The following is a 21,254-nucleotide window of genomic DNA, read 5'->3' on the forward strand; positions in this document are numbered from 1 at the left end:
GTCTATATTTTCTAGTGATTCTCAGAGAACAGGTTGGTCTGGAACAATATAATCTATCATTGATGGAAGTTCAAACTGTAATGGTTAACAACAAAGATGGAGAGGAAGATGTGAAAGGAATAATCATTTAGGAAGTAAGTTCAGTAGAACCTACTAATTTGTTGATTTGATGTGGGAAAAGGGAAATCAGGACAATGTGAACATTTCTGGATCTGATAATTTCATGGTTGGTGGGGCCCTTCACAGACACAGGGATCCAGGAAAAGAAGTCATGTGGTGAAAGAGGGGAAGATAATGAATTCAACAGTGAATATTCTGAATTTAAGATGACTGTGTGACATTCTAATTTCCAGGAGGCAATGCAGTATAGAGGTCTGTAGTGCAAGAGAAAAGTCTGGTGGGGACAGAGAAGTTTGAAAGTTATCAAAAAAGAGTTGAAAACTGAAGCCATGGGAGTAGACAAGAGTGGGCTAAAAGAGAAAGAAACCAGCAAAGATCCTTGGAAGACATTGACTCTTCTTCAGTGGAGATTGACATCAGAGAAGGAACAAACATAAACTCAGGAGAAATTTAAGAGAGAACAAAAAATAGAATAAAGCAAAGGAAATAGGAGCGATCCATACATCAAGTGCTTCAGATGGTTCAAGAAAATGAGAGAGATACTTTCCAGAGAATCTTACTGACAGTGGGGCAGAAGCCAGATTTCCAAGCTTAGAAAGTGATCAGGTGGTAAATAAGTAGAAGTTAAGAGTATAGACAACTCTTTTCAGAAGTTCCTAAAAGCTGTCTGTTAGAGATCTTTATTCTTTTGGATCCATCTACTTTAGAAAGTACGTGCAGCATTCCTGCAGTCTACACTGGTTGTTTTTGCTTTCCACCTCTGATTGCCTCAGTAGGGCCTTGAGAGAATCCCTGTGGTGATGGCCTCATTGTTGCATCCAATAATTTCTCCTTTTGCCTCTATATATCTGTTCATTTAGCATCATTTAATGCTACCAATCTCTATCTCTGTCCAAGATAATGTTCGTGATGTTTTTAAAACATAGGTGCACATTTTTTGACATTCTCCCCACTGCGACTCCCTCCTTTTGAGTCTGAGCAGGCTTTTGACCAATTCTATCAATAGAGTATGGTGAAAATTATGTGACCTTCAGTACTAAGTCATAAAAGGTCATGCATCTTTCTGCCTTGCTGCTAGAACACTTGCTCCCAGAGCTTTGAGCCACCATGTAGGAAGTCCAACCATCCTGAGAAGAACAACAACCTCACTACCATGCTGGAGAGGTCACAAGTAGGTACTCCAGTAGAAAACCCTACCTGAGCCTGTCCTTTAGTCTTTCCGGTTCAGGCACAAGATATGAATGAAAAAATCATCTTTGAAATGGATCCTTCAGCCCCAACTGTTTTAGCTGTCCAACTGTCAGAGTTACCCACAGCCATTCAATCATCCACTTGAAGGCCCAGATATCCAGAAGGAGAAAAGACCCATTGTGTCTTTTTCAAGTGTAAATAGATGGTCCACAGAATTTGTGAGCATACTTAAATGGTTGTCTTACATCACTACATTTGCTGTTACATAGCAACAGAACAGCATTTCTTTCTTCTTTTTGTTCTTTCATTCAAACCATTCTTTTTCTCCTAATTTTACACAGCTACACAGTTTGTGTTCCCACCAGCCAGAGTGGAGAGTTCTCCTAACTCAATAATAGGGCCAAATTAGCCCTAAACTAAAGGCTTCTTCTGGACCTAATGAAACTTAAAAGCAAGCCTCAAAAGAATCAACTCTATCCCAGAACAAAGCCCCAAAATATATAATGAAATATGAAGCAAACAAATTTAAGCACTCGAGAACATAAAATGTACAATATCTGTTATTCAATCAAAAAGCACCAGGCATTCAAGAAAGCAGGAAAATGCAGGGGAAAAAATTAATCAATAGAAACAAACCCAGAAATGATTAGATGACAGAATGATTTGATAATGCTATTAAGACAGCTATTATAAATATACTCAATATATTCAAGAAGGGAGAGTTAAACATGAACATGATGATGATAGAAACTGAATATATAAAAAAAGACCAAAATCAAACGTCTACAAATGAAACATACAGTGGATAAAATTAGCAGCACAATAGACACTACAGAAGAAAAAGGCAGGAAAAGAAGGAAAAGTGAGCAAAGAAATAGATAGGACATTAGATTTAAATTCAGTCATATAAATAATCGCATTAAATGTAAATTGTCTAACTTTCTAATTGAAAGGCAAAGATTGTCAGTTTGAATAAAAAAGCAAGACCTAGAAGAGAAAAAAAATGGCATAGATGATAGAGGCTCTGTTCATCCCTCTTGCGACCAAATCAAAGTTATGACAGAAACAAGGAGCAGCAGCAAGGAAAAATCACCTGGGATCTAGATGAACAAGCCATGCAACTACAGAGAAATCCAAGAAAGCTCCCTGCAACGACAGAAGGTAGGATGGGGCAAGGGCACGGGGCTGCTGGGTCTCCAGCTGCTGAGTGAGACAGAGGCTGTGGTAGCGGCCCACACCTCTTAAAGGGGCTGTGACTGCAAGCATATTTCACGGTGATGGACTTGCTTGCTCTTAGCTCCAGTGCTGATTCAGCTGTGCGCAGTGGGCACCAGGGACTTACAGGGAGACATTGTTGGAGTAAGGGCCAAAGCAAGACTCACTCGGTACAGAAGTGCTGGCAGTATCCATTGTTCCCTGTTGAGCCCTCCCGCCTCCCAGTGCACCAGACACAGTGCCGCCATAGCCATGACATCATCAGACTGGATCACAGAGGTCGTTCCGCCCATAGGATTCCATGAAACCTTGCCTACGCCAACTCGGGCCACACCCAAGCCACATCCAGGTATAGCCTCAGTGAGTCAGGTGCTCCTTGCTGAGACTCACTGGTGGAAGCAGCTGGCCTTGGTTTCTGGTGTGGCCTTTTGAGGCAACTGTAAGCACAGCATCTGTGGATTGTTTGCTGAATCTTAACAGGTGGCCCCGGAGGGGTAGAGGCTTGGGCTAAATTTGGCCTGCAGCTGAACTCCTCTTAGGACTGTGCCACTAGACGCCTACTTCACAAATCCACACTAATAAGACTGGAAGACTTAAGAGCTTCATAGTACATAGTACATAGAAACAGACACAGAAGGGCAGCCAAAATGGGAAGACAAAGAAGCAGAAAACATATGAGAGAACAGAACAGAAATCAAGTAAAAATGGAGTCAAACAATCTAACATAAGCAGAGTTCAAAACACTTGTTATAAAGATGTTCAATGAAATTGAGGGAAGTATAGATGACCTCAGTGAGAAAATCATTAAGGATATAGAACAGCAAACAGATCAGCCTTGTTTTGTGAATAAAGTTTTATTGGAATACAGTCACACACATTTATTTACATACTGTCAATGACTATTTTCATGCAGCAATGGTGGAGTTGAGTAGTTGCAACAGAGATGATGATCAAATACACACAGAATATTTACCAAAACAGATTGTATTTTGCATGATAATACAAGTCTTAATACATTTAAAAGGATTCAAATCCTGCAAAACTCTCCTAACTCCAATTTTCTCTGACACAATAGAATTAAATTGGAAGTGAATAACTAACTAAATGACACATTTATAAATATTGTAGGAGTCAAATAATAGAGTAAAAGGGAAATAGAAAACATTTTGAACAATAGAAATGAAAATGCATCTCAAAATGTGAAGCACGCAACTCAAGTAAGGTTTAGTAGGCTGCTCGTGTTTTCGTTCAGGGACACCACAGAAGATTTCTGTGGGTCAATCTATCCTAATTATTGCTCTGACCCAGCTACCCATCTTATCTCTGGTGATTATGTGCCACCACCTGTACTCTCCTGCTTCCTTGAATCAGTTAACTTTCACCAGATTAGTGGCTGAAATGCGAACCTTTCATTTTACTCAGCTGAGTAGTTCTTGTGGTCTTGATGGGCTCACAGAGCCCTTTCACATGCCCTTTGTCAACTGGTGGATGATGACCCCAGAACAGGCTAACTCACACATCTAGCAGTTGACTGGCTGTTGGCCAGAATAACAGGGACAAGGGACCACATGTCTCTCATCATCTAGTAGGTTAGCCCAGACTTTTTTCACCAAAGGCAAGTTCCAAAGCAGAAGGAAATGGCAAGGAAGCCCCAGTGCACAAGCACTTTTCAAACCTTGGATTGAGGCTCTAGTTACTGTTCTGTTTTCCAAAGCAGGTCACAGAAACAAGACGTGCAGAAATAGGTATCACCTGAGAAGAGCTGCAGAGTGCTGTGGGTACAAGGAGGGAAGAATTCATGGCTATTTCTACAATCTATTTAGGGAGCTCATTTCAATGGGGACATCTCCCACTGTCATCACTGGCCTGCAAAGAATAGTCATGACGCAGTCTTTCAAAATTCTGATGTTCCCTTCACCAATGTATTACTCAAAGCTCTGGTCGAGAAAATGTTCTCCATTTACCTGAAACTAACAAAATAATATTGAATGTCAAAATAATAATAATAAATAATAATAATAATAAATAATACTTTAAAAGTTCTAAAAAAACTGCCAGGTAACATTACTGACAGCCACTTGTGATCATAGAGTAGGTCAGGAAATTTAGAACTAATTGTAAATATATAAAAAAGAAAAATGTAATAATCCTTAAGACAATTTTATGTATTATGCCATGAGCAAGATGTAGATAAATGCAATAGGAAATAAAGCTACCAGAGTAATGGAGAATGTTGGGTGTTCGGCAAAATGTGGAAAAAAAGAATTCCCAGGAAGTTAATGGAAAAAAGTCTTGGTATCAAAAGGTGGTATAACACTCTTGCCAGAAATTCCAGAATAAATTTATCAACTGAAAAAATTCTTCCATGCTCAAAACCATCATTCTAGTCATTCTGTTGCCCTTTGGAGCCTTGCCCAGCCTTCACCTGAGCTGAACACACACACACACACACACACACACACACACACACACACACACACACACACACACACACACCACGGCAGGTCTCCAGTAGCCAATGACAGCCTTTCTCTGGTCCAAAAGCTCCTCCTGCCTGCCTTGATACTCAGAGTCTAGTTCTTTAATCTGTCCTCCCTCCATGGAGGCCCAGGTCTCTCCCACACAGGGACATAAGCTCAGGGCAAGGGACTGAGCAGATAAAGCCTTAGGCTGATGGTCACCAAACTATTTATCGTGTAACCTATCAGTAAAAACTTTTGAGCAAGCACCCCAATGTCCATATTTATTTTTAAATTACATACTTTGCAATACTATTACCATTTTATATATTACTAAAGCTTCATTAATTTCATTTTTAGATGAACATTTAAAGAGAAATTTTTAGGTTCTCTTTCTTCATTTTTCATGACCTCTTTGAAGACCTCAGGGTCAAGTGAGAGTAGAGGTGAAGACAGGTGTGAGGTCATGGCCTAGACTCTATTTCCCATGCCCAAGTTGTTTTCCAAACTTTCAATATCATGAGTAAAAGGAGGGGCCCCACCTGGAGAGAGCTGGCTGAATCACCCCTGAATTGTGGAAATATTGGCACCCTCGGCTGGGGGCAGAGTGGGCCCAGTTTCCAGGAATGGATTGGGCAGGAAACCAGGCAGGAAGGGGCTGGGAGTTTCTGGAAGGGCAGCCTGGCCTCACCTCAGTAGCAGCACATCTGGCCTTCCCTTTCAGAGATGGGGAGTCCTTGGCACTTCCTGGCACATGGGGAAGAGCATGACGATTCCCTGGCTGAGCATAGGGACAAAGGTAGCAGGTGGCTCCTCAGCAGGCCTCCAGGAGGAGTGGCAATGGACAGAGAGAAGGGGCTTAAATATGGAGGTTCAGTAACTGGGGACCCTGGTGTCCCACTCTGAGCCTGGCTCCACCACCCATAGCTTATGCTTCAGGCCAAGAGAGGGAGCCATCCCACTGTACGAGCTGCACTTCCAGCCAAGAAGGTACTTGGAGTAAAGAGGGATAGAAAGGAAGGCCACAGGGGCTTTAATTGGTCCAGGGTTCGTGGTAGGTTGGATAGGAGCAGCTTCCTGAGGGTCCCCTCTCAGACTTCTGTGGATCCCCCATGACATCTAGCCCAGGAGGTGCCTTCCCCTTACCTTAGTTGAATAATAGGACAGAAATCCAAAATAAGAGTGGCATAAACAATATAGAAGTTTCTTTCTCCCCCACTAGTTATGAGCATAAACTTTTCTGGGCTGATATGGTGGCTCTGTGGTGTCAGAGCTCAGGGCTCTCTCTGCCTTGTTGCTCCACCATCCCTGTGTGGCCCAAGATGGCCCATCCTCCTGGCCATCTTCCAGGCAATAGGATGGAGGGAAGACAGAAGATGGTTTAGAACTACCATGTGGCCGCATCTAACTGAATGGATGTGGGGGTGTAACTTTAGAAAGTGGTCGCATATCTCATTGCAAGTTCTCTGACCGTGGAAAGAGAGGAGAACAGATATTGGGGCAGCTGACAGTCTACTCCACATATCTCCAACACTTGAGCTCACATAAGAACCTAACTGCTCTTGCTGGTGTCCCCCAAACAAGAACTCTGCTCAATATGACAGGGAGGCAAGCACAGGGTAGTCATTATAGGACTTGTGCAGGGTGCAGAAACAGACTGGGGCCCCCACACAGGCCTCTCGCCAGAGAGAGCCCCTTTGTGTGGCCTGTGGCCTCTTGTCCCCTGGCCTGGTCCTCTGTCAGGACAGCCTGAATCACAGGATCCCCCAATACAGGCCTTAGCATCTAAGGCTGAGTGGTTCATTCATTCAGTCATTCATTCTTCCATTCATTCAACAAATATTTATCTAGTGGCTCCTAAGCCCTAGTTTGCATTCAGGGGTCCTGCCAACTTCAGATCCTATGCTCCTGGTTGGTCCTGCCTCCTACCTCCACCCCCAAGATGGAAATGCTAGCCCAGCTGGTCCAATCAGAACGAACATCAGGACTGTAGCAGGCAGTACCAAACAAAGATTTAAACCTGGGAAAGTGAGGGCCCTAGAGTGGCTGGCGGGGGCAGGGTGCTCTCGTATCATGGTGGGGAAAACCTTACTGCAAGTGGACCCAAAGGAAAAGGAAACAGATCCAAGAGTTGTGGAGAGACTGGCTCCTGTGGTGTCTGAGCCCCTTGACGCAAGTGCTGCCCCCAGACAGGAACTTCCATGTGTGTCAGGTTGATGCCGGTTTTCTATTGCTTACAACCCAACGCATGCTGGATGTAGAGACAAGCACAAAGGATGACCAGAACTGAGTGAACGAGAAGAGAGTGGAAGAGAAAAAAAATGGTGGGGCAGGCTGCTGGCTCCAGTCTCCACCCCACTCCTGCTTCCCCTTCTTCCCTTTCCTCACAGTGGCCACTCACCCACCTCAATGAATCTCCAGAGGGAAGCAAGCAACTCTAAACTTCAGGTCAAGATCTATTTGCTAGAGCCAATGGGGTGGCTGGGACTGGTCAGAGGCGGGTGGGATCTATGGCTCTTTTAACTGACCCAAGTAGAAAGCACAGGTGTATGTTGGAGAGGGAGGCGGTTCTAGGGTTTTTGTTTATTCTGAACATGGTTAGCTCTTTAAGCTAACATTGAACATCACCAGGGTTTAGCTCCCACATCCAGGTCACAATCAAAGCCCAGAGTTCAGTTATATCCAGTGTAGGACACAAGTCAGCGTTCTTGTTTCTCCAGCGGCTACATGGGCAACCTTGGCCACTGCCTGAGAAGTGTTTCCTCCTTATATCTTCTCCTTGAAGTTTAAGTCAACCTTTCTTCTCCACTAGATGTCCTCTCTTACAGCTGCATAACGTTTCAGATTTTTTTAAAACCTCTTCCTTAAAAATCTTCATAACTGAAAGGATGAACTTATTACAATCTAGTAGTCATCTGGAGAGACTAGAGGTAAAAGTCGAATGTGCTTACAAGGGGTTCCAAGAGAGAGAAGGCAGATGCCCCAAAGACAGGAAGCAGTTCAAAATAGCATGTGGGAGCTGTCAGAAAGGCATTCCAAGCAGGAAATGCTTCAGGAGTGGGGAGGAGGACTAAGGGGTTCCTTCAGCAACACTGTTTACTTAGAGCCCCTTCCCTGACAGGCCTTCATCTTGAAGGAGGGGAGCATCCCTGCCTCACAGGCAGACAATCTTGTAGAAATATGGGCCTTGTCCATCATGGCACACACTTCTCAGTACAAATTGTGGTATGTGCTCTGGGAAAAAGCATAAGATGCCAAGAAGGCATACAAGAGGGGGGCCCAGCTCTACACACTGGTCCATCAGGAAGGCTTCCCTGAGCTATCCCTGAAGAACCTGAGGTCAGGTGCTAGCCAATGCGTAAGCATGATTGATGGGCCCTCCGCATTTGCTCCCACCTCCTTCTGTGGACCATACTGTAAATGCAGAGTCCGGTAAACTTATAAACTTCATGTCTCAGATGCCTTTACAACAAGGTTCAAATTAGGTTTCACCAATAAGGTGCACTCATGTGTGATTTGGAAGGCAAACAGAAGGAAGAGATCATCTCCAGAGGCCTTTGGGGGCTTTCTACTGGTTAGTATGGTTGGAGAGATGCTGGGCCTCTCTACAATGATGTTCTATGGTCCAGGCTCTGGCTTCATGGGGTTCAGCCAAAACTGTAGCAGCTAAAGTGGCCTCTGATCATTGGATCACAGCTGAAATGCTGTTCATGAACTAGCAGTTCCAATGGAAACCTCATGACTTCCTACTCCCTGATGGTAGCAGAGTTGGGGCCACTTTTGCTGTTTTTCTGGGATCATCCTGAAATGTCAGCCTAGACCCAGTCTACCAGCCCCTCTAAAGTTTTTGTAGCTCTCAAGGCCCTGTATTAAATATCCTTCTGCTTAAAACACCTAGAGTGACTTCTGTTTCTGACAACAGAGATACCAGGCAAAGAAGGAATAAAAGGATGTTCTAGATAAGTGACTAACATAGGTGTGCTGGCCTAGCTGTAGATGCAGGAGAGGGCAGAGGCAGGGCCTAGATAGGAGTTGCTATATGATGTGAAGAGGCAGAGACAATGAAATGGAGGAAAAGGGAGTGGGGGCGGGCGGGGGGAGGGGGAAATAAGCCACTTAGTAACTGATTACCTGTGAGCATGAAGAATGACCTCGAGGTCTTCAACCCAGGTGGCTGGGACAAACGAGATTCCATTTACCTAGAAAAGCAAATAAGGTAGTACAGCACTATGAGGAAAGCATGGGTAAGAGAGATAAGACTCCTGACCTCATGTGGCTTATATTTCAGCAAGAGAGACAGATAAACAAATGGATAAAATAATTTCCAAAAGTGATAAGTTCTGTCAAAAAAATGGGGTATTGGAATAAAAAAGGATGGGTTGGTCAGGAAAGACATCTCAGAGAAAGTGACAATTAAGCTGAGAATTAAAGGATAAGAAGGAGGAGGCATGGGAAGACCTGGGGTAGAATAGTCCAGACAAAGGGACCAGCCAGTGCAAAGTTCTAGAAGCAGAAAGGGACTTGACATGTCCAAGGAGCACACAGAGGCAGGAAGGCTGCGTTGGAGTAAGCAAGGGAAGAAGGGAGGAGACAGGTCCTAGAGGAAGGCTGGAGAGGGCATAAAAACTCTCAGTAAACCAGAACTTTTGATTAACTAGAACTCCTTCAACATCTTCCCCATGTTCACAAAACAAGCTCTTGCCAATTCTTTGGCAAGTGAGTGAATAATGTGTTAAAACTCAGACATTCTAAGTTCTGGTACCCCAAAAGGGCAGGAACCATACACACAGGTCACCAGAGGCCAGATGAATAGTACAAAACACCAAAGACAGTAGCAGGAGAGGAGAGAGGAACCAGATAAAGAAAGGGACCACAGGTTGCCAAACACCAGGCAGAGGAGACTAAACAGAACTTTGTAGATGATGGGAAGGGGAGGGTATGAATGAGGGTAAAGAAAACTTTACAGAGGATTCCAGGTCAGATTCTAGATTGAGAAGGACTTTTCTGGTGACAGGTGCCGGTGACCTGCCTGAACTAAATGCACTGGCTTAACTAAAATGAGCATTATTGACGTAAGTAGCCGGGACACTCAGAAGTGGACCAGGCCCAGATTAAGAGGGTTCTAAATGCCATCCCTGTTGCCCAGCTCTTTCAATTAGGATCACCTTCTCTGATGGCTTCACTCTCCCCCTGGTGGAGAGATGGCTGCAACAGTTCCACCCTTACATCTGCTCAGTCTCGAGGCCATCCAGAAAAGGAACGTCTCTGGTTGACTGGGTCATGCTCATCTCTGTGCCCATTGCTGTGGGCAAGGGAATGCAGGGCACTGACTAGCTATGGCTGAGAAGGCCCATTCCAGAGCCAGATAGGGCCAGCCCCAGCAAAACATATAGGCCAAGAGCGGGGAAGGTGTAGTTCCCAGAGGAATTGGGATGAGTTATTAAGGAGGGAACAGTTGCTGGTCCACCAAGGACTTTCAACAAAGAGCCACCAAAAACTACAGTACTACGACTACTACTACTAATAATAACAAGTATCATCCACGGAGCACTTGCTCCATGTCAGAACCATCTGAGGACTTGACGCATTACCCCAGTCAGTTCTCATAACAGCCCCTAAGGCAAGCGCTCTTCATCCCCTCATGCAACGGTTGTTTAGAAGCAGGCAGTGACCAAAAGATCAAGTGTTACACCTTCAACCTTCACACAGACATTCCAGCTACATAAGCAAAGTCCATGGAGGTGGGAAATGCCTGGGAGACAGTGCAGCAGGAAGTGGGAGAGAGGAGGGTTTAAAAGGAGAAAGTGACTTTTGAATAGGACTTCGAAGGACGTGAGGATACAAAACTTGGTGATATCTGAGGTAAATGTCTTCTAGGAGAAGGGAGCAGCCATTGCAAAGGGGGCAGGTGTGAACCTGTGGGTATGAAACACTGTGACTGGGGTAGGGTAGTGAGGGCAAATGGTGGGAGCTGAGGTCAGAGGGGAGGAGAGCAGGGAGGGAAGAGGGGAGAAGAATAGGAGGGAAGGAGGTGAAGAGGGGAGGAGAGGAGAGGGGAGGGAGGGGGAGGACTTTCTTTTGAATGACATGGGAAACTTGGGAGGGTTTTGAGCAAAGGAGAGACTGTTTTAAATAGAATCCTGCTGCCTGCATATAGATCAGAGGTTGTATTGGGACAAAAGGAGCCTAGGCAGGGGTTGGGGGCCTTAGGGCAGGCTGGGACCAAGGGGCCAGATTCTAGATGCTTTGAGAAGGTGGAGCTGGCAGGACTTGCAGACAGATTAAATGAGGGGGTGAAGAAAAGAGATCGTCATATACAGATAAGAAAACCAGACCACAAGGGCTTAAGAAACCTGCTCTGGACTCTGAGTCAGCCTCAGTAGGCTGGTACACCATGTGCAGTCACAGTGCTTGCCTGACTGTGGGGGCACTCAGAGGAAGGGGCTGCCTCTTTCTAATTCCCTCATGGCTGCCCTGCCTGTCTGTGAGAGCCGGGGTCCTGCTGCCTGACCCCATCAAGGACAGGTCGCTGGCCCACAAGTGACTGCTAACTTTTTTTATTTCCCTGGGGGTGACTGTCCAGGTGGACTGGTCCCAAGGCTGGAGGCTGAGAAGCAGAGGCTGCCCCAGCTCTCTCTAGAAAGAAAACAGAGGGACGGAAAGCCAAGGCTGGTGTGTTTTTCAGGAAGGAAATCTTTACTGCTGTAACAGTCTGGGAATCAGCTTGGCCTAGCAGTCCAGCCTAGCCAGGAAGGGCCCCCTCCCACCACCTTCACTGGTCAGAAGCAAATGCTTTTGAGGACAGGAAGGGAAGAGGTGAGGTGAGCATCAAAGCAGCTGTGGAATTTTGGAGATGTGCCCAATAAGGGGGTCCTTGCCATCTTAAGTGCTGGTGGTGACTTCCAAGCCCCCAAATTGTGAGCAATCAGTGGGGTGGGGATAGGGTGGGTTGTCCTGGCAAATTGCCCAGGTTTTACAATGCATCGCATTACCGAGCCGGAATTCCTGCAGGACGCTTTGTTCTCAGAAGGCAGCCCTGTTAGGGCCATCAGGCAGCAGGCCAAAACAAGGCCTCTGGAAGCCTCAGCCAGCCACAGGGCTGAGCACTGCCCCACAGTGCCTGCCTGCCCTCATGTAGGCACCTTCATGTGACCAGTGCCATCGCTCCTCCTGGGCCCCTGCTCTGGAGCCACCTAGAAACTGAGCCTGGTCTAGCTAGCTGCACAGGCTGTGTTGACTGTAGCTGATGAGCTTCACTGAGGTCACCCCATTCTCCTGTGGTCATGCCCTCTGTCCACAATAGAGACCACTCATCCTACTTCTCCTCACGAAGTACCCCCATCCACTGCCACAGTCGCACCCCCACAAGACAACCTGCTGGGCACTGTGCTAGGGGGCATTCCTTGGACTATTCACAATGGAAACTCTACAGACCTGCCCCAGTCTCCAGCAGGCTGTGTGATGTCAGGAATGAGACTTAACCTCTCTGTGCTTCAGCCTCCTCTGCTTTATAAGAGGCCTCAGTTTCCCAAGTAGGTGCAGTAAAGCAGACATCATGAGAGGCGAAACATTTGACTTCAGGGAACTGATTCAGAATTACACAATCAGAAAAATCTGGAGGAAAATCATGTTAATTTCAGTATTGAGTTTGATGTTACTTTGATTTATTGGAATTTTTTTTTTAAACAAACACGTATAATACTTACCCTGTGCTAGGCTCTGTTCTAAGCACTTCTCCTATATGAAAGTGCTGGCAGCAGCAGCATTCTCACTCTTTAGCAAGAGAGGAAACTAAAGCATGGAAGATGAACAAGTTGCAGAACTAGGATTCGGCCCTGGCATTCTGACACCAGGGTCTGTGTTCATAAACACTGCTACATACGTCACATTCTTAGGACCACTAATGCCTTAAGCTGACCCTTTCCCTGCCAAACTCAAAAGAATAAGGTCCTCACCTCTAAGAAGAGAGTAGGTTGTTCTTCAGAACTGTGTAAGGGGTTGTGTGTGTGAATATATGTGAATGAGTGTGTGTGAGTGTGTGCAGATGTGCATGTGTGAGTATGTGTGTTGAGTGTATGTAACTTGTTACAGTGTCTGTGTGTATATGTATACATGCATGTGAGACTGTAAGAGTGGAGATGTGAATGTGTCTATATGTGAATGTGTGTGGTGTGTTACTGTGTGGTATGTGACTATGTGTGCGTGAGAATGTGGTGAGAGTGTGTAAGTGTACATGTGTATGTGTGTGGTGTGTGAGTAGGTGTGGGAGTACAGGTGAGTGTATGAGTGAGTGCATGTGTGCATGCATTGTGAATGTGTATGTATGAGCGTGTGATGTATGTATGTGGCATATATGTGAGTGCATTGTGTGTGAGAATTTGTGTATGTGTAAGTGTGAGGTGTGTGAGTGTGTGGTATGTGAGTATGTATATGCATGAGTTTATGTATGTGTGAATGTATGGTATATGTGTGAGTGCATTGTGTGTAAGTGTATGTATGGTGAGTGTATATGTGCATGAACACAAATGTGAGTGAGTGTGTAAATGTAAATGTGTATGTGTATGTGTATGTGCGTGTGGATATATGAGTGTGTGGTGGATGTGTGAGTGTGTGTGAGTGTTTCCTTGGGAGTGGGGTGAGGGTGACTGCGTGTATAGCTAAGTGTGTGACTGTGTGAATGTGTTATGCATGTATGTGTGGCAGCCTAGAGAACTTCTAAGAAGAGCTGGGAGGAAAGAGGGAGTGGGGTAGGGGCGAGACTGGGATGTGCCTGAAAAAATTAAAGAGCAATTAGTCAAAGTTGAATTGTTTTTATAAACTCCTAAGGCAAACAACATGTGGGGCAGCACCCAGATGGTGCCCGGGAGCTCCTGACAGGGTCCTCAGGAAACAGGTGCTCTTGGAATGTTTCCTGCTGCTGGACTGTGGCAGGCTAGCAAAGTCGCCATGTTCTTTATTACCATCAGGCAAGGCCCAGCTACAGCCCAGTCCAGCTGGGTGGAAACCCAGGGCCACCACTCACAATAATATGGGCATTACGTTGTAGACAGGCCCCACAGCTTCCCCTTGCCCAGCTTCACCAGCCAGTGTGAGGTGTATCCCTAGGCCTGGGCCAGTGTGTGGGGAATGGGTGCTCTGTTAGCTCTGTGGAATTGCTGGCAACAAGATTATGAGCATCTTTAGCTTGGAGAGCTGTTGCCTGTTATTCTCCCAAAAGTGTTGTACCAATGTATAGTATAACCCACTCTGAATGCTGAGCATTGTTTCCCTGTACCATTTATAAGCATGGAGTATGCTCAATTTTTTTCATCCTTGCTAGTTTGATAGTGAAAAAATGATATCTCCCAAGGGAAGGATTTCAAGCAGAAGAGGGACAGAATCATGCCTATGTATTAGGAAGATCATCATGGTAGCTAAATTTATGATAGACTAGGGTACAGTTAAGATTGTGTTCTGTCACACACACACACATGCACAACTTTCTCAATTACTTAAACAAATAAGGATATTTTTTCTCACATAATGAGAAATCCAAAATGATGTTCAGCAGCTGAAGCATGCCTGGACTGAAATGTCTACAATTGATTCTCTTTCCTCGTGGTCACAAGATGACTGCTATAGCTCCAGCCATTAGATCCATATTCAAGGCAAAGAGAGAGTAAAGAGGAGGGATTGGACCAGGTGAGTTCATCTCTTTTTATCAGAAAAGAAAGCCTTTCCTCAAAGCTACCTCCAGCAGTTATCTGCTAACATTTCATAGATGAAAACTGAGTCCCCTGCTACTTCTGGCTATGGTGAAGTCTGCAGAAGTATTTGGCTTTCCAGCCTCCAAGTGAAAAGTCCCAGGGGAACAGAGGGTTGGGAATGGATATTGATTTTAGCTAGCTTCAACCACCCCACATCCTCCCAGTTTTAATGTTTGTTTCCTCATTCTCATACCACCTTCACAATTTTGTTTTATTTGTCTAGTATCCGTGTATTTATTTACTCACTATTTTCATTTTGATTGATTTGCTTTTTAAAATGAAAGTATTTTAAAAGAAAGCATTTATCACCTAAAACCCTTTCCCATACCCGCCGAGGTACTTGTCCCACACATTTAACTTTAAATAATGTACTTAAACCTCAATTCTTTCTCAGCATATTTTAACAGCTCTGGATGGCAGCCACTTCTCACTCCTATTTTCCCAAACTACTTTTTTCTCAGATTTCCTATCCCAGTTGCAAGTAATTCCTCCTTCGCATTGTCCAGGCCAGTCACCCCACATCCGCCTGGGTGTCTAAATGGACACTGCAAATTTAACCTGTCCAAAAGTGTGGAGTCAGCATTGAGATATATGAGTCTGGAGTCAGGGGAGAAATTAGGGCTGCAGATAATCTGTTTGGAAGTCATCAGTGTGTAGATGGTGTTTAAAGACATGAGACCGAGTGATATCACCAAGGGAATAAGTAGATGGAGAAGACAAGGTTTAAGGGCTGAGTCATGGGGTCACTCTGAAGGTTAGCATTCCAGAGAGCAACCAGCATTAGACACTGATTCAGAGCAGCCAGTGAAGGAGAGGAGAAGCAGGAGAGAGTGGTGTTACAGTGGTTTGCCAGAACTAGTAAATGTGCTTGCTGAAGAAGGTAGGTAGATGGATAAATAAATGATCAATGGTTGGTGGATAGATGATAGATGGATGATATAGATGATAGATGGTAGTTAGATGATGGATAGATAGATGATAGATAGATAGATAGATAGATAGATAGATAGATAGATAGATAGATAGATAGATAGACAGAGATGATAAATAGACAGACAGACATCGATGAGAGATAGATTCACTGATTTGTATTGTTTTCCAACTTTCATGGTCCATTTCAAGCTACAAATGTAATGTCACTGAACAGGTTGTTGGCACACAACCAGCTCTGCAAGCTGATATAAGCTGGCTCCTGCTCACTGCCTGGAAACCAACTGAAGAGTTACAAGAAAGAATTAGAAGAATGAACAAGTGATCGACGATATTAAATGCTGTTGACATGTTAGATTAGGTGAAAACTTTTGTGGAGATGTATTTAACATTTTGCCCCACAAAAATGTTAAACCTGATTCAGGCAAAATGCAAAAATAGCATGACTTCACTTACCAGTTTGTAAAGTCAGGCTCTCCCAATGCACGTCAGAAACCGAGCAAGAGACCAACTAAGCAGCTAAACCAACTGCTTAGCTCATTTATTTTCAAACTTTCTTTTTTTCTAATATATGTATTAATGCTATAATTTTCCCTCTAAGTATGGCTTTAACTGCATTCCACACATTTTTATATGCAGTATTTTTAAATATTTATTCAAATATATTTTTAATTGCCATGTTTTCTTCTTTGACCCTTAGGGTATTTCTTTTAATTTCTTTTTTAAATTGAGAGACTGAGGGAGAGAAAGTACTCAAAAAGATGCTAGCTTGACAGCAAGCTACATAACATTAATAAATTTTCAATTATTTAAGTATCTACAAAATAAATGCATAACATTTCATTTTTTAAAGGGCTTTTTAGTTATCTTTTAAATAATTATTTCTAGCTTAATCATATTGTGACCAGAGAACATAACCTGTATTATTTCAATTTTTTGAAACTTTTTGAGACTTGCTTTCCGGTACAAGTTAATTTTTGGTAAATTTCCAATGCATGCTTGAAATGAACGTGTATTCTAAAGTAGTTGCTGTGTCCAATGTACTACACATGTCCGTTAGGTCAAGTTCACTTATCATATTATTTGAATCTTCTATATCCTTGCCGATTTTTCTTTCTGCTTGTTCTATAAGTTACTGAGAGAGGTGAGAGCGTATTAGTATCCCTCTTTATAATTGCGGATTTGTCTATTTCTCCTTGTCTCTTTTCTGTTGTCTGTTGTTTCTAATTAAAAGTTTTCGCACAGCAAAACAACAGACAGCAGAAAACAGACAAGGAGAAATGGACAAATTTCCAATGCATGCTTGAAAAGAATGTGTATTCTAAAGTAGTTGCTGTGTCCAGTGTACTACACATGTCCATTAGGTCAAGTTCCTGCCAAGGCTGGTCTATGTCTACTGCCAGTTCACCCTTACTCTCAGGTTATACTGCTTCAGGATACTAAATCACAAGCAGTATACCAGCTCCCACCAACTTTTCTCCATTAGGCCCCCAAACTATCAAAACACTGCTCAGCTCTGAGCAACCTCTTCTGAAATTAGCAACAACCTCAGGGAAGAGTGGTCCCAAATACTGAACTCACCTTTGGAATGTTTATACTGAATCCAGGCCCAGTCATTCACAATGTTGTTAGCTCTCCAATGACTTCAAGCAGTCATTTTGCTTTGTTTAGTTTTGTCCAGCTTTTATTTTTTAAAAGATTTTTATTAAAATATAGCTAACATACAATATTATATTAGTTCCAGGTATACATAATAGTTATTCAACATTTATATACCTAAAGAAGTGATCACTATGATAAGACCAACAACCACCTGACACTGTACAACACTATCACAATATTATTGACTATGTTCCCTATGCTATGTTCCCTACACTGCATCCTCACACTTATTTTTTCATACCTAGAAATTTAAGCCTCATGTCTACAGCCATGCCACCCTGAATAAGCCTGATCCTGTCTGATCTCAAAAGCTAAGCAGGGTCAGGCCTGGTTAGTACTTGGATGGGAGACCACCTGGGAAGACCAGGTGCTGTAGGCGTAAAAAAAATTAAAAAAATAAGGGATTGTAAACTGACAAGGTCCTTGCAATCTGTGAGGTCAACCAAGGGCTGCCTTGTCTAAAAATAAATAAATAAATAAAAATAAACCTCTTATCCCCTTGACCTCTTCCGCCTCCTATTTGATTTTTCAATTACAGTTGACAATCATTATTACTTTATATTAGTTTCAGGTATACAGCATAGTGGTTAGACATTTATATAATTTATGAAGTGATCTCCCCGAATAGTCTAATACCCACCTGCCACTATACATAGTTATTACCATATTATTGATGATATTCCTTATGCTTTACATCTTTATGACTATTTTGTAACTACCAATTTGTACTTGATCCCTTTGCCCTTTCCACCCACCTCCCCAAATCCCCTTCCATCTGGCAACCATGAGCATGTTTCCTGCATCTATGAGTCTGTTTGTTTTGTTTGTTTATTTTGTTCTTTAGATTCCACACATAAGTCAGATCATATAGTATTTGTCTTTCTCTGTCTGACTTATGTCACTTAGTATAATACCATCCATGCTGTTGCAAATGGCAAGACTTTATTCTTTTTCATGGATGAGTAATATTCCATTGTATATAAGTGCCACAATTTCTTTATTCAATTATCTATTGATGGGCATGTAGGTTGCTTCCATATCTTGGCTATTATAAATAATACTGCAGTGAATATAGGAGTGCATATTTCTTCATTTTTTTCAAATTTATTTATTTTAATTAGTTTCAGGTATACAGTACATTGGTTAGACATCTATATAGTTCATAAAACAATCCCCCTAATTGCTCTCTCCCTACCCTGGCCCTCCACCTAGCCAACATATTAATGCTAACTGCATTTCCTACACCATAGCATATATCTTCTAGAATTAATGTTTTGGGTTTCTTTGGATAAATACCTAAAAGTGGAATTGTTAGGTCATATTGTAGTTCTATTTTTAATTTTTTGAGGAACTCCATACTTTTTCCATAGCGGCAGCATTAATTTGCAATCTCATCAACAATGCATGAGGATTCCCTTCCTTGCTAACACTTATTTATTGATTCATTGATGATGGCTATTCTGACAGGTATGAGGTGATCTCTCATCGTGATTATAATTTGCATTTCTCTGATGATTAGTGACATTGAATGTCTCTTCATATGTCTATTGGCCACCTGTATGTCCTCTTTGGAGAAATGTCTATTCAAGTCGTCTGACCATTTTTAATTGGATTGTTAGTTTTTGTGTGTGTGTGTTAAGTTGCAGGAGTTCTTTATAAATTCTAGATATTAACCCCTTATTGAATACATCATTGGCAAATATCTTCTCCCATTCAGTAGGTCGTCTTTTCCTTTTGTTGATGGTTTCCTTGCTGTGCAAAATCTTTTTAGTTTGATGTAGTCCCAATTGTTTTATTTTCTTTTGTTTCTTTTGCCCGAGGTAGCATATTAGAAAAAAATATTACTAAGAGCAATATCAAGAGAGTTTATTGCCTATGTTTTCTTCTTGGAGTTCTATGGTTTTGAGTCTTACATTTAAGCCTTTAGTCCATTTTTTAGTTCATTCTTAAATATGGTGTAAGTAGGTGGTCTCGTTTCTTTTTGTGTGTGTGTATCTGTCCAGTTTTCCCAACACCATTTATTGACTAGACTCTCTTTACCCCCATTGTATATTTTTGCCTCCTTCGTCATAGATTAACTGATCATAAAGGCACAGATTTATTTCTGGGATCTCTATTCTGTTCCATTGATCTCTGCGTCTGTTTTTATGGCAATGCCATACTATTTTGATTGCCTTTTAGCCTTGTAGTATAGTTTGATATCAGATATTGCGATACCTCCAACTTCATTCTTCTTTCTCAAGATTGCTATGGCTATTTGGGATCTTTTGTGGCTCCATATATATATTTTAGGATTATTTGTTCCAGTTCTGTGGAAAATGCCATTGGTATTTAATAGAGATTGCATTGAATCTATAGATTGCTTTGGATGGTATGGACATTTTAATGATGTTAATTCTTCCTATCTGTGAGCATGGTATATGCTCTTCATTTTCTTTCTTCAGTGACTTATAATTTTCTGAGTACAGGTCTTTTAACTCCTTGTTAAAGTTATTCCTAGATATTTGATTATTCTTGATGCAATTATAAATGTAATTGTTTTCTTAATATCTCTTTCCGATAGCTTATCATTGGTGTATAAAAATGCAACCATTTTCTGAATACTAATTTTGTCTCCTGCTACTTTACTGAATTCATTTACCAGTTCTTACAATTCTTTGATGGAATCTTTAGGGCTCTCTCTATATAGTATCATGTCATCTTCAAATAATGACAGTTTTACTTCTTCCTTTCCAATTTGGATGCCTTTTATTTCTCCTTCTTGTCTGACTGCTGTGGCTAGGACCTGCAGTAGTATGTTAAATAAAAGTGGTGAAAGTGGACATCCTTGTCTGATCTTAAGAAAAACACTTTTAGTTTTTCCTATTGAGTATGATGTTAGCTGCGGGTTTGTCATATATGGCCTTTATTTGTTGAGGTATATTTCCTCTATTCCCACTTTGCCGAGAGTTTTTATCGTAAATGGATGCTGGATTTTGTCAAACACCTTTTATGCATCTATTGATATGAGGATATAATTTATCTTTCAGTTTGTTAATGTGGTATATCACTTTATTTGATTTGTGGATATTGAACCAGCCTTGCATCCTTGGAATAAGTCCCACTTGATCATGGTGTATGGGTATTTTTAACGTATTGCTGAATTTGGTTTGCCCATATTTTGTTGAGAATTTTTGCATCTATAGTCATCAGGGAAATAGGCCTATAATTTTCTTACTTCGTAACGTCTTTGGTTTCAAAATCAGGATAATGCCGGCCTCATAAAATGAGCTTGGGAACCTTCCTTCCTCCTCAATTTTTTGGAATCGTTTTTGAAGAATAAATGTTAATTCTTCCTTGACTGTTTGGTAAAATTCACCTGTGAAGCCACGTGTTCCAGGACTTCTGTTTGTAGGGAGTTTTTTGATCACTGATTCGATTTTTGTTAGTAGTAATCGGTCGGTTCAGATTTTCTGTTTATTCTTGACTCAGTCTTGGAAAATGTTTATAGGCAGGTATTCATTTCATCCAGATTGTCCAATACGTTGGCATACAATTGCTCACAGTATTTTCTTTATAACCCTTTGTATTTCTGTGGGGTCAGTTGTCATTCCTCCTCTTTCCTTTCTGATTTTATTTATTTGGGTCCTCTCTCTTTTTTTCTTGATGAGTCTGGTTAAAAATTTATTAATTTTGCTTATCTTTTCAACGAACCAGTTCTTGGTTCCATTAATCGTTTGTATTGTTTTTTTAGACTCTATTTTGTTTATTTCTGCTCTGATCTTTATTAATTCTTTCATTCTACTAACTTTAGGCTTTGTTTGCTCTTCTTTTTCTAGCTCTTTTAGGTGTAAGGTTAGATTGTTTATTTGAGATTTTTCTTGTTTCTTGAGGTAGGCCTGTATGCTATGAATATCCCTCTTAGGACTGCTTTCACTGTGTCCCATAGATT

At 42.3% G+C, this 21,254-nt stretch overlaps 1 non-coding gene and 1 pseudogene across 1 annotated transcript; one reads left to right on the forward strand and one right to left on the reverse strand.

Moving 5' to 3' along the window:
* Positions 1–21,254, reverse strand: part of LOC105309706 — a 93,646-nt pseudogene that overhangs the window by 51,799 nt on the left and 20,593 nt on the right.
* LOC111734154 lies at positions 17,584–17,702 on the forward strand. Its single transcript, XR_002778339.1, has one exon. It is a non-coding gene; the product is annotated as a 5S ribosomal RNA (ribosomal RNA).

The sequence above is a fragment of the Pteropus vampyrus genome, unplaced genomic scaffold (genome assembly GCF_000151845.1).
Source record: "Pteropus vampyrus isolate Shadow unplaced genomic scaffold, Pvam_2.0 Scaffold818, whole genome shotgun sequence".
Classification (NCBI taxonomy): domain Eukaryota; kingdom Metazoa; phylum Chordata; class Mammalia; order Chiroptera; family Pteropodidae; genus Pteropus; species Pteropus vampyrus.